The following is a 14752-nucleotide window of genomic DNA, read 5'->3' on the forward strand; positions in this document are numbered from 1 at the left end:
GAAATTATAAATTTGTTGCCTTGATTCGACGATTGAACTTTCGAAAGTCCCGTCGAGAAACGAGCCCCCCAAAAGCAAGAAATCTCTTGCCAAAAATGGAGGCAATTCATGGCCAATGGTCCGTGGAGATTGTCCAGTCTGTGGCAAATATTCATGCTGTGCGTTTTAATCCCTCTGGTTGATATACAAACGGAGCCGGATGCAGGAAGCGAGTGGGTAGTTCCCTATCGATAGGGGTTCAATTAAATTTTGTTTATTCGAGTCGATAGTTGAAATTGATTTACAATATCCGTATTCTGGCTGGCGGGAGGGGCGGGTGGTTCGTTAATTTTTATTGGAGAGTTTCGCGGTTGTGGTTTTTTTAATCGCTCTCTCCGTGCGGTGCGCATCGATATAGAAACTTTTTTCTTCTTTTTCATCAACATTTTTCATCCTTCTTCCCTCTGCCTGTCTCCCTCCCTTTCCATTCCCCCCCGCTCTCGCCCTCTTTCCCTCCTGCTCCGGGTGCGTTTCGTTAGGAATTACGAGCGGGTGGTCAGCCAGGATTAGAGGCTGATTCGGGTGATCCAATTTAATTGAGCGATTAACGGCTAAAGGCCCACCGATTCAACCCTTCCATTTTTCCTCCCTCTCCCTCGCCCTCCCTCTTTCGCTCTCCCGCCCCCTTCGGCTCTCTCATTTACGATGACTCTGAATCCTCCGACGTTGTTGCATCCCCTGCGGTCAAATTCTCGTTTGAAATATAATAATTCAACGATATTTATGGCCTCCGGGATTAACGCACAAATTGCCTGTCTAATGTCATCCGTTTGTTACACATTTTCGTTAGTCCACACCATAAATACATGTATATTCGGAGCTGAGTGATCGACCGAATACCCTTCGATACGCCGCTCTTCTTTCTCCAGCCAAACCGCTGGGATCTCCGCTCTCGAAGGACTGTAAATTTAAACAGGGATTCTAACCGAGCAAAGGATTAGCTCCAGATTTATGGCGAGCGGAACAAACTCCAAAAAATCTCCTCCAGGCCTTCACTGATTCCGTTTTTTACGCGGCTGAACTCTCGCTTACCTTTTCTACTGCGACGCCACACAGTGGTCAGGGTCGATACGCGTTACGGCAACGCCAACGATGAGCTCAAATTTTTGACTGCTCCGTAGGAAGGGTTAAAAAAATAACGCGATCAAAAATATTATATTATGTATAAAAAAAGGGAGAAAAACAATAGAAACTTTTCTTTTTGTAATAAGAAAAAAACATATAAAAGTTCAGTTAGCATCGAGATATCGTTCATTGCACACGTCACATTCTCTAGTTGACAAAAAGTTTGGAAAAACTTTTTTATTAATATCCGTTTGGAATATCATCTATTGTGTTTAATTCTAATATTAATACAAATAAAATAATAATTTAAAAATAAATAATATTCAAACACGGCAGCGATCGGTCTGGCCAAACGATCCGAAACCCGAGATCTGACCATGACAAAAGAAACTACAGTCCAAGTCAATTCTGAATGAAAAATTTTCAATTGCGTATTTTGCTGTGACAAAGGTTTAAACTGTGCTATTTTTTCCTAACATAGTTCACCAAGGAAACGTTGTAAAAATTATGTTGACTCGATGATGAACTGTCAAGTAGAATTATTATGCCGTTTTGCTATACTTAGTACTGTTTTCAAAATTAAAATTTATAATTGAACATAGTAAAATTTGAGGAGCTCGAACACAAGCATCGATCATACGCCAAAGTGTTTAGAAATTTACTATGGTAAATAACAGAATTTCATTCGCGATTGTACGATAATATGCTCGTATACGTGTGTACCGATGTATTTATTTTGACATCGCTCATTAATTTTCATCGATAGTCGCTTCACAAAGAATTACTATGAATGTTCGTAAAAATTAATAAATATTACCGATATAGAACCCTACTTCTATGGCAGCATAGTAGTTTTTAGTGAAATTTTCTCTCCGTGGCACGAGTTGATAAGAATTTCCTCCGAATTATCATGAACTACTCATCACATAATTATTCATATTCTTTTAAATTCGTTAATTCTTTTTATATTTCAACTGGTTTGAGTAAATTGGGTTTTTTATGCCTTTTAAAGGCTTTCCCCCAAACCTTGACTTCATTATCTCATTTAATTGAATTCATAAAACTCAACTTTGTGAAGCAAACATCGAGAGTTCTCGCGGGTACAGAAATTGATCGAACGTTGTTTCACGACCCAGAAAACTGCAGGGAGGCACTATATATTCCAAGTTTATGCGAAACTAGGGAATTCGAAGTTCCCCAGCTCAGGATTTTGAACGAAAATTTTTCAATGGCTGCTGGAAATGAACGAATTTCTCGCTGATATTCTCTCTCAGACTGCAATGAACAGGGAATTGAATTTTTCGGGGGACAAGTGAAAAGACGAGCAGTGAAAAATATGCTCAAATATTAGTGAAAATGCCGTTCGAGCGTAACGATTATTAATACAAAAGGGAAGGTTCGAATTAACGTGAAAGTTTCATCTCCTCCCGTTGAAACACGCGTTTTTAATGAATTACATATCGGCTTTCCGTCTGTTTGATCGCGGCTCCGATCTCTCATCGTTCTATTTATTTTCGTCGTTTTTTTTCTTCCTCGTTTTTGTGCGGAATTCGAAACGCACATCGTTAAATTGTTTTATCATACCGCTCTCGAGAACCGTTGCTACATGGAGTTAAAAGCTGCTATTCAATATTTCGGGGTATTTCGAATGGGAGTCGTGTAAGAATAATAATTAATTAAAAGCTCGCTTTGCGGATGCCGCAGGAGAATTAATTACTGATCCAACCGCTCGATCCAACACCGGGCGAAGCTTTCGTCGATGCAAAGTTACGAATAATTATTCGTTGGGATATTGTGTATCCTGTTTTTAGTCGGGATCAAAATGGGCATTGAGCGGGTAAAACAGGAAAAAAATTCAATTCGAACATTTCAATCCCCATTCATAATGAATTCCGTTGCAATTTTTATTCGCCCGCTGCTGTGCTCTCAAGCCTCGATTTTCACTGAAGCGTTTTTAACGGTGATATATGTCTCACTTCGTTATTCCCGAATTCATTGGTGGAAAAGACTTTTCATCATCGATCATTCCAGCCTCCCGTGAAAAAAACTTTTTGAAAAATTCTCGCTCCACTTCCAACCTAAAAAGGGCCGCGCTTCGAGCACGGTGATTGCGAATCATTTCGAATCATCCCCATAACCGCGCATACATCAATAATCAAAAAATTACTTTGAAGCAGAAAAAAATGGCGGATCGCTCGATGCTGAAGAGCCACTCTTATTCTCATCGAACTTTATCGAGCGACCTGGCAAACTCGGACGGTGAAGGAAGGTCGAGACTCCGCGTCCTGAATAATTGAAAGATTTCGAGTAGAAATAGGGCAAAATCTTAGTATAAATTCTGCACATTTAGACCCCGCTAACGAGGCATGAATAATTATATTCTCTGACGAATCGAGACTCGGAGATCTGGAATATCGAGGAAATTCGTGCCACCGACAAATCGAGTTTGCCCGAGGAAACGAATAATTGAATCACACGATCTCGAAGATTCTTGTATCGAGTAAACAGAAAAGGAGCAATTTGTGCTCGGAGATTTTCCGAATCGAATCATCCATTTGCATCCATCGATTCGTGCCGATGGAATCAGCAGTTTTTTTTCAAATCGATGACTTTCGAGATCCGAATCAACGTGAAAATGAAAAATTTATTAAAATTCAAGGAGCCGCACGAACCGATTTTTCCCAACTCTTTAACAACGGAGTTTCCTCGCCGGATGAGCGCGCAGGAAAATCTTTCTGCTCCAACGATTCCAAAGTCTTCCACCGAGTTTCCCAGGGACCGAGGAAACGTGGCGTCAACCAAACTTTGACTCGTCACCCCGCCGCACCTTTTCTATCCGTTGGTTCCGCAAAAAGTCAGTTTGCAACTTCGTTGCACGATTTGTTACCGTCAAGGGAACGCGCGGAGCTGGGGGGGGGGGGGGGGGGGGACAGAACGAGAAAAAGGTGAAAACAGTGCGAGTCAAGCATTCCGGGGCGTGCTGGAGGCGCGCGAGGGTGGCGCGAGAAACTCGAGTGGGTGGCGAGCTACGAGAGGCCACAGGAGGTGTGAGAAAATCCAAGCTCCGAATACTATTTGTAGGTGGCTTATATACGTAGCGAGAATCTCGTGCGAAATTGGACCCTCCTCCTTCGAAATTAGTGCACTCGCTTCAACTTTCGTCAATCAATTTTCTCAGAATCGGTGATCCAGTCACCGTGCTCGGTCCATGGTAAGAAAAATCTAGTGCGAAAAGATCGGAAAATTCGGAAATCACGTTTGGGACCGAGAAAATAATTTCTGCTTCGAATTTCTTCAGGATACGAATCCACGGACCTTGCAATCCTTTCGAAAATAATTGAACCCTTATTTTCCTTCTCTTTGGCAACTTTTATCCAACTGTCAAATCGCACGCCGTCCAATTATGATTTTTTTAACTTCTCGTGACACGAAATCAGGAAAAATTCGACGGTTCCTCCGTTTTTTTGTTCCTTGCAAAATTCAATTCTTCTGCAAACCCTCACTTTTTTTTCCGTTTTTGTCATTTTTTGCACGAATATTCAGCAATATTAGTTCGCACCGGAATTGCTGGGATCGTGACCTTTCGTTGTCATCAAATACTGCAGACCTTGACTCAGTTGTCTAAAAAAATGGTCCCAGAAATCGGCTGAATATTGATATTGGCAACGAACCTGTACACATGAAATTGCCGATAGAAAAACTGGAGAATCTCAAAATTTTGGCTTCCACATCATCGCAGATCGACGAAGGCTGCCGCGTCAATGGGGGCTGTGACGTTGATTTAAAATTTTGAATAATCCTCCAATTGGCGTCGAATTCGATCATTTATTTTTATGCAATCGATCTGAAATATTTCCTGAGAATATTTTACGATTCTGCATCATTGTGGGGCGAAAGGCCGAGGAAAAGATCGGTACCGGATCCACAAGGGAAAAACTGAAAAAGTGACTTCAGGAATTCGGTCGTTGGAATGAAAAAACGTTGAGCTTGTTTTGGACTGGAAAGGGATGCAGATATCGGTGAAAAAACTGGGGCAACTGTTCCAAATTTGCACCAATCGGTAAGCGGAGTCATATATTTTCTGTGGAAGGTGACCAAACCCCCAAGACGGTCTCAACCCCCGTGATAAAGGGGCAACCTATCGTCGTTCCTTGAAACTTCCATATCGAAAGCTCGGTGCCCGCCCAGCAGCGTGCGCACGGACACACCTACCGACCAATCACCGTACGCGCAGAATCGTGCCTTCCCCGGTCCGCCCGCGCCGCCGCCGAGCTTTTCCATGTCCCCGAGCCACGCGAAATCCTGACAAACACCACGTGCCGCGCGACCGGTTCGCACGTGTTGCCGGAGACCGGAGCTTACTCGCGTCAGACGACAAAAACAATCGACGTTCGCCGGAAAATTGGCGGCGAGCAGGGAATGAGAGCGCTCGAATTCCAATTTTCTTCCAAAGGTCCTCCCAAAGTTGATAAAAATTCTGGAGAACGTCAGGAAATCGAGGACAGGAAGCTCGGAGGAAAATCGTGTAAGAAAATCTCCAGCACGTTTCCTGCTTAAAGGAGCTTGGAATCGGTACGACAGCAAGGTTCCCGGAGACCGGCAAGTAGAAACGGTGAGTACTCAACGAGCATAAGTTTTCCGACCAGCAGCCTCGAGAATTCGACGATTTTTCTTCCCCAAAGTGAATATTTACTCTGACTCTTGACCTTTCGATGCCTTTTCGCCTCATTTTGTGGGATTTTGATGTTTTGGTGTGCCCGCCACGCGAATTGCCCAAACCGCAGCTCCGCTGGAACCGTTCGAGAGTTGAAATTCGCGGGGATCGATACGTCGAGGTTTTTTACCCTCGCGCCGGAAACACTCGTCACGGTCGAGGCCGATATTCAACAGTTGGTCCTTCTTTTATCTTGGCGAAAAGCTCTCGCGGCGTACCGAGGGGTGAGAAGGGCCGGGGGTGAGGCAGCCGAGGGGGTAGAGCGAGCATTACCCTCGTAGTACGACACCCCTCGAGTCTCTCGGCGACGAGAGCACGAGTCAAAACCCTTGAAAGTCAGCCTACCAATGCATCACGAACCCTCGAAACTCGAAACTTTATTAGCTCTTATGTTAAAAAAAGAATTCCCTTGGCTGTCCCGCTCGCACCCCTTTGGAGCTTGAGCTATTCGAGATCCCGTGCTTTGCTTCGTACACGAGTGTTGATTCCGTGCCTCGTTAAGGAGAAAGGACTCGGTTATGAAAACGCTAATTCTCGTACAATAACCTCGTTATTTCATCCCCGAATAAAACGAAAAAACCCAGCGAAGAGAATTTCAAAAAATTATCAAGAAAATGAGCGTTTGGATGATTCGAAAATTTTCCCTTGCGTTCTGCGTACAAAAATTAAAATTTCCTGCATTCGGTCCTGTTCCTGGCATCCAATTTTTTCAATTGCAATTCTCCGACACCGTGATTCCAACCTCGTTAAAAAAATTCGACTTTATAAATCGAATCCTCGTTATTTACCAGACTCGAGTAACCGATTATTCAATTACACCAAATAATATTTGTGCCGAGGATTAATCTCTGTATTTGACATGCCTCGTTACCGACGTTTTCGCGTCAATATGAAACAAAAATTAAGCCCTCAAAGCCTTTTGCTTATTCGCCATCGCCCAGCGAAACCACGAAACGTCATTTCCAATCCGACCAATCAATCAACTCCCCTTCGTCGTTGCAGCGAACAAAAAGCTCGAAAATTTCAGACAAAAAATCATTGCAAAAGTGACCTCAGTGCATGAGCCAAAATCCCGATTGATCGTCGTCCCCAAACGAGGATCAACTGCCCCGAAAAGCACTTACTCAAAACCCCCATTTCTCAAAAAACATCAAATCTTTGACAAGTCCCAATAAAAACTGATCCAACTCCACACCGTCCCAAGCCCCACTTCCAGTGATTTCGCATTCCAAACACCCAAGATCCCCCCCCCCCCCCCTTGACGATCGAACCCCCATCAATCCAAAGTCCCACAAAATGTTGCTTCACTAACGAAAAGTACGAAACGTTTATCAGCCCACGAGTTTCCATGTAAACTAAAATCAGTAGTAGCTACATGAACCGGATAAAGAGAGAAAATAAAATAGAGAATGAGCGGGAAGCGAGTGGACGGTGGGGGGATGAAACAAAAAAGAGATTTAGGGTCTCGGTTCCGGGCGATAGGTGGTGTACGAATAAAAACGTTTTTTCACACCCTCACTCGTTGCTCTTGTCAGAGTATATACGCCGCTACCGAACATACATCCTCGCGCGACTATACGCAGAGAGAGCCGCACACATTGGGGGGGTGTACGTGTAACATATTTATGTTGTGAACCGGCCGAGTGCGGGCAATAAATAGCGGTCGCCGGGGGCCGGTTGGTCGACTAGAGCGAGCAGTTTGGCGGCGGGAAGGGGTTTTGGGTGCTTGGCGTATTCGGAGAGAGAGAGAGAGAGAGTTAAACTGGAAGAGAGCCACCGGCTGGGTCAGTCCCGACGCGTGTGCTGGGACTGCAGGAGCGATTACGCCACGGTACTTTCCCTCCCATTCGTTTGTGCGATTCGCCCGTTCCACGTCGTTCTACATCCTACTCACTCTCGGACAGAGAATTCGCACACGCTCAGATTTTTACGTACGAGGGTGTGCGCGCATGAAACACTGAACAACGAATTAACGCGATGCGTACTTGAATTCTGTACGGGCCACTAGGCGATTGATGGTGTTGGGGGAATGCGACTAAATTCGCTCCGTTCGTTTTTTCTGCTTTCGTTTGTTCTCGTAGTGCACACGAGGCATACCGCGATTGCGAGAAATTCTTCTCGTGCATCAATCCATTCGCGGCACGCGACACGTTTTTCTAGGCTCAGGCCCCCGACTGTCAACTCGGAGGGACTCGACGATGCTCGCTACTTTTTCGACCTTTTTTTTCTTCGGGAAATCACGAACTGCTTTGGAGTTAAGTCCACATGCCTCGTGGGGTTAAAAAAACTCCTGTTGACTCGAGTGCCACCAAAGAAAAGACTGACCAAGACCGAATCGATATGGCCGAATTCGAATTTCCAATTTCATAAAAGTTGAGCACGGCCGAGGTTCGGAAAAAGGCTTGAAGAAACGAGGCCGAGTTCTAAGGTATGAGGGATTCCAACGTTGGGAATCGATAGCTCTCGTCATGAAGTGATTGAATAACGCGCTCGCAGATAGGCAGAGATATATCGAGATGCGTATGCAGGAAGAGGGATGCTGGGGAAGAGGAAGAGCGAGAGAGACCAGGAGGGCGAGAGGAAGAGAGGGAGTGATGTGGAATTCGGAAAATTCTGGGATCGGAGGAGGACCCTTTCGCATACCTCGTCACTCCGATACAGAGAAGCACGAGCAGTCTGAGCCTATCTGCCCTGCCTAATGATGCATATCTCCGTCTGTTATGTCTTGAATGTCTCGAACGTGCAATCGGCTTCGGATAACATGCTGTCGGTGAAGGGAAAGGGTGAGAGTGCATCGCCATAACTGCTGATGCTCGCAAAGCGTCCCAATCAAGAGAGATAGAGATGGAGACAGAAATAGAAGTGCTGAGAGAGAGAGAGAGAGAGAGAGAGAGAGAGAGAGAGAGAGAGAGAGAGAGAGGAAGATGCATAATCGCAACGAGGTTGAGAGCTTGTGGCCAGATACCAGAACAGGCTTCTCTAGGTATGATGACCCATGTCTGGAGCATCACGTATCCATCATCGCGTGCTCACGGATGCTGCGTATTTCTCGTTCAGTTCCCGAGATACGGGAGCCTGGCAGGCCTACTTCCGAGGCGAATTTGAGTTCCTCCGTTTCGATGACAGAATTTGTGTTATTCATCGAGTCGTCATGCCATCGATGAGGGATCGAGTCTCAATTAGTGGAGTCTCGCAGATTAGTGGAATAGCATGAGGATCGCCGATTCTTCGCTATTCCATCATTCGACTTTGGCTCATTCCTTCTTCGACTTTTCCCATTGAGTTGGTTAAAATCACTTCCAGTTTGGGAGCTGCTGGTCGGAGCGAGCGTTAACATTTGGCGTGTGCGAACGTCCAATTCCAGTGAAGCTTTGATTCCCACTAGCGAATTCCCGAGCAGAGAGCCAACGGCGCGTACGATTAGGGGAAAAGAAGGCGAGCGAAGGACCTGCGAGGGGAACAACTAATTCGAGGTATTTCATTGAATTGTGTAAAAGCTTGAAATAGAACGGATTGCAGATGGGAATCAAAGAGCTCTAGGCCTAATAAGCACCTCTGGGACGTCGATCCCCCAGTCGACTGGCGTATCTCTCTCGCCGGGCGATCCCACAGGAAGAATTTAGGTATGCAAGCCGAGTATTTTATTGCTGTCAAACATGAATTATTCGAGTGAAAAGCAACGAGAGAATGGGAGAGAAAGCGAGATATTTAACCGCTCGCATTCGCGTATAAACGCGTTATATTATTCGAGTTTACTCTGCCATTCATCCAATATACTCAATCGATCGAATTCCACATGTACGAAGCCTCGTGACACACACACTGACGTGAATTTAAACACCGTTGTACGGATATAGACATAGAATGAAAGTTTCATGTGTAACGTCGAGCTACCAGCATCGAAGAGTCTAAATTATTTCGTGATGTAAACACCTAAGTATACGAAGGGAGCTTGTAAACACGTACGTAAAGGGAGCGAGAGAGAGAGCGAGGGAAAGCTCACAGGAGAGCTGAGAGGGAGAGGGTCTGCGTTGAGACAAGGGATAGTTTACGTGGTTCGCAGAGAGGCCAGAGGAGTGGGGCTTTGCTTGTGGAACGGTAAAAGGGAAGAGAGTGCGTTTTGCTCACTGCGGAGTATTCGCGTCGTTTGGAAACCGTAGTAGCGCGATCATGGGACCGTTTGCCTCCGCTCTCTCTCTCCGCTTTCGTCTCTTTCTGTCCAACGTCCAGTCGTCGCAGTGGGGCAGGGGTCGGTTAGGTAATTAATAGCAAACCCGTATAAATCAGAGACAGACTGGATGTTACGTTGGGATACGAGAGCGTGTGGCAACGAAGCGAGATTATGCCCAGAGGGCCGGTTACCACTCGCCCTCCCCGCTCTTCTTGCCTTTCCACCCTTCGTTCACCTTTTCGCTATAGAATCCCTCTTCCAAACACCCCACCAGGGGATTCGCGTACGAAGCTGCGTATGGAGTCGCGGCCGCGAGGCCGGACTCCTCGATATTTTCCACGTGAAACAACATTTATATCCGCTTTCCCGTATCGCACTTAACGTCCCTCCAAGTACACACGTACCTTCGTTCCAACTGGTATTTGAGCTCGCGGTGCTAATTTTTCAAACGCTCCGCCATTATGGTCCCGGCTAATTACTGATTTTTATCTGCGACCGCCGCTATCCCGCACGGCGCAGGGGCCAAAACTCACAAACGCCTGCACACGTGTCTCTCCAACGAGCTTGTTTCGCACTCGGACTCCCGAGGATTCGGCATGCCGCGCCAAAATCCTCCGCTCTATCCTCCCCCTCGCCCTCTCAATCCTTGCCAACTGCGCCGAGGGATCGCAATTATTAACCCGCATGCCATTCGCCAACTAACGCTCCCGATCCGACTGCCCGATTTCACCTTTTTTTCACTCCTCCGCACGAGCCTCCTAGTGATATTTTTAGAGCCTCGCCACCGATGAGATTCGCATTCGCTGATTACCGAAGAGCCGCAGTGTCTGCTCTCGATAAACAAATTGAGTCGAATCCCTGCTTAAACCTCCGCAGAAATCGACGATTCGCTCGCTTCAGCGTGCCTCTGGAACGTCCCTTTCGACGGACAATCACAATTTTCCATCAGCATTTACTCAGCCATCCTCACCAACCCGTTTATACTCCCAAGTGCTTTTTTCACCTTCTTACTTTCCACTCGCTTGCGTATAGATCCTCCAGAAATTATAACGAGGCAAGCGAGACTGCATAATTTAACAATAACTGGCTCTGTTAACCAGAAACACCACCGAAAGTTTGCTCTCCCCCGCTCCCTTCGAGTCCGAACTTCTTATCGATTCTCCCTCCCACTCTCTCTCTCTCTCTCAACTCGCAAATGTCTCCAGCAGAGACTGCACTCGTCGCTACATCTATATTCGAGTGTCTGCGCGCACAGGAACGAGCGTTCTGTACGAACGTGATTATAATAACGTGTAGAAGCAGTCGAGCTGATAGGGGACCTAAAGGCGTTGTTCTGGCTCGATGGAAACAGCCAACTACCCTCTGCCCCCTAGACACCGATGTACTTAACATAACCCATGTAAGCTCACGCTCCAACAAATTCAAAAGCCCCTGGCCCTTCTCCGTTGCCAAAAAGTCTTGCCTCGCGCTCCTCGAAGACCGACGACAGAAAAGCTCCGACTCTCTCGCTCTCATTTCCGAGCTGCTTTATACCCACGTGGATCGAGCTCCCTAATTCGCTCGTACTTCTAACCATGTTATGAAGTTGTGTTGAACTTTTGGGGAAAGTACAGCTTGCCGGATACCTTCACCTTGGTCGAACACCGCAGGGACTCGCTTTTGGGGGGGGACCGAGAGGAAGGGTTCGAATTTTGGGCCCTTACGAAAGGGTCCGAAATTCTCGGGGTCTCCGCTCCTCTCTTTGAGCTCTTCGGGCCTGGGGACACACAAGCCCTTGCAGTTGTTTCAACCGGCCCCTTCGGATGATGCTCTCGAAGCGGTGGAACGATGCGTTTGTCATACGCACTCGTTAGGTATAAAAATAAAAATTGATCGAGAGACAATTATCCCTCAATTTGAGGGGTTTGCCGCGATGGCTTGGATCGCGCGAGTAACCTGTGTTTCGATAACGAAACGCGTGTGTAAACGCGGCTCAACTGTAGTATCAATAAAATCTGTTACAGCGAGAGGCCTTCGTGAGAGAATTCGCGGCCGGGAATGTGCTCGCTGGAACTAAAAAATATACGGACTCGTGCACACGGACGTAACGTATTCGTGTGTCTGGATGGAGCGCAATAAAGAGCGCGCGTACACGCAGTTATTTCGTGGCAAGGGCCGGCCCGACGGGGGGGGGGGGGGGCGGTTGAAGAGCGCGTTCGCAGTTCTGGCAATTGCGAGAGAGTCCGACGTAGCCGTCCGTGAGAGGGCTTTTAATACTCTCGTTACACAAACCGGAAAATTGTTTCGTAATTCCGCGACGGTACACGAGATTTGCGCAATTTCGAATAAATTCGCAAAGGGCTGCGAGGGGGCGGGGGTTGAGTCACCCAAAACGCTTTGACGCGGGACAGGAGCGAATGACCGCCGGCCGCACACGCCGCGACTCTTTTCATACGCGTGTGCGTCCCCAGAAAACCGCACCGAATGCTTTTCTGCATTCGGTGAATTTTTTTACTCCCGCCGATATGTTTACAAGCTCTATTCTTTTCTAGCCGGATTTTCTGTGCCGGATTACGTATCGCGAGTGAATTCCTGCTCCAGGCAGTCCGGAGGACGCCGATTTTGCAAAGTCGAACGTTCGCCCTCCAAAAGTCGACAAACCCACGTCTGAGCGAGTCTAGCCAAAATTTCTGACTGCAAGCTCCGCTCGAGTGACACTAAATGCGCTAATAAACGTCGTCAAAAACGTCAAGACCTCGAGCCACTTCGAATACGACGATAGAAACTTATGGAGACAAGTTTCAGGCCCCCGCACACACTCTGCTCCGGGAAGAGAGTGAAAGAGGCTCCGCAAGGGGAACGAGCTCGTTGGTAACAACATTATGACGTTATTAGATTTACCACAAGCACGTACCCTTGAGGCTTTCCCAGCTCCGACACACCGTACCCACTCTCCTCCCTCGTCGCTCCCGCGTTCTTCCCAGCGAATTGCGCACCGGGCCACAGCCTTCGTACCACATGCATCGAGTAAGTTAAACCGTCGCGCCTCGCCGCCACGTTATGCACACGTTTCGTGAGCAACGATGCAAACGCACAGACACACCCGCGCGTCCAGCCACCTGCCCATTCATTCGAGCTATCCGGAGCTTTTCAGGGCCAAGTTTTCCAGATAATTGCTCAAGAAATTAAGATACCGGAGGACACGCTTGTTCGAGGAGCTCGCTCGAGGCAGGACTCGAGGAAAAATGTTGCGGGGAGAAAAAAAGGTCGGGAGAGCTATTGAGTGGCCACCACCCCCGAGATAAGGGTCGCCACCCCGTTCCTCATACGTTTCCCCTATCTCAACGCTAAACGGCTCCCTCTCTCCCGTTCCTCTGCGCTCCTAACCACCAGCCGACTTCCTATACATTATTTCGTATACACACATACGCACCGAGCGTGCAGCAAAGCGGCAAGGCCACCTCCATTCTACAGCCCACATAATACGAGCCAGCACATTACTGTCGAAACCCTCCCGAGATAACGTGAATTTAGAATGGCGAGACTGAATTTTTGCCCCCGCGAACAATGTGCTCGGGAAAATGTTCGAGCTTCTCTGCCCCCAACGAAAGGCATGTAAGAAACTATCTCTTTTTTACTTTCACGCTGACTAATAGACCTACCGATGAAGATTACACTATCGGAGCTCATCTCACCACGAGGAATTTTCCTTCAGACTATAGTTTTCGGTTAACTTTGTCCATTGAATTTTTTACGGCTCGTGCGCAATCGAGCTCGGTCCGATGGAAATAAAGATGATGCGATTCTATACTTGAGCATTTTACTGATTTCAAGATTTCTTTTGAACTGGTACTTTCTCGAGAAGGATTTTCAACCGTGGCAGGAACTATTCGTAGGTTTTGAGGCGACTCGAGAAAATGTATTTCGAAGAACTGTTTGGATCTGCGACGAATTGTCCGGCAGGGAAATCAGTTTTGATGACTTTCGATTTCCATGGACGTCGGTGTGGATTTGGGAACGATGCTCAGTCCCGGGCTCGTGCTCGAGTCTGATTTTCAGGGTCGGAGGAGTTGGAAAGTTTCCTACAGAAACTTTCGTTTTCATTGCGTTTTGAAAGGAGGGCAAAATCGTTCAATAACGAGAGGAATCATTATGGAGGAAATGGCCCAAAATTCAAAGTCAAATTTGAAAAACTATGCGTTGCTGTGGACCGTGAATAATCTATTCGCATCAAAGCGCTGCTGGGGTGTTTATTCCCTTTTTTCGTCTTATTACGTTATCCCGAGGTATTCACGAGTTGATTGAATGATCAAAAGGAAGGTCCGACAACAATGGGTACGAGATATTCTCGAAGCGTTGCAGGAGCAACGAGAGGAAGGGAGACGAAGATAGAGCGAGTATATCTTGCGGCAGCTTCGGGGATTCCCTGGGCGAGCGGTGTGGCTCCTCATTTGTGGCTAACTGTCCACAACAGGGGGTGCAAACTGCCCTTATCTGCGGAGCGTTTATGCCCGGAGAGCCTTATCTTTGGCCCTGGAAGTCACACGACCGTTTCGTGTTTCTATACACGTTTCTCGCCGTCTCTTTCCTCCGTGGGTTCTTGACTCTTACGAGAGCTGTTTTCTGTAGCTGCGTAAGATATACAAGGGTGGCAAGAGAATTTCCAGGACTCCACCTTTTGGGTGACCCTTTGGGCATGAGCGAGTGGCAAAGTTTTACGTGCACCGTGCGTCCTCGAGCGTTCTTTTCTCCCGCGATAACAATAAGTTTATCTGCATCGTCGT

At 47.0% G+C, this 14752-nt stretch overlaps 1 protein-coding gene across 1 annotated transcript in view; it reads left to right on the forward strand.

Moving 5' to 3' along the window:
- The first annotated feature begins 5425 nt into the window (after window positions 1-5425).
- The window catches only part of LOC122417269 (LIM domain only protein 3-like), an 86277-nt gene continuing 76950 nt past the window's right edge, over window positions 5426-14752 (forward strand). The window contains exon 1 of the mRNA XM_043430652.1: window positions 5426-5716. The gene's annotated coding sequence lies outside the window, so the exon portion shown is untranslated. The remainder of the gene's footprint in view (window positions 5717-14752) is intronic.

The sequence above is a fragment of the Venturia canescens genome, chromosome 10, assembly GCF_019457755.1.
Source record: "Venturia canescens isolate UGA chromosome 10, ASM1945775v1, whole genome shotgun sequence".
NCBI lineage: Eukaryota > Metazoa > Arthropoda > Insecta > Hymenoptera > Ichneumonidae > Venturia > Venturia canescens.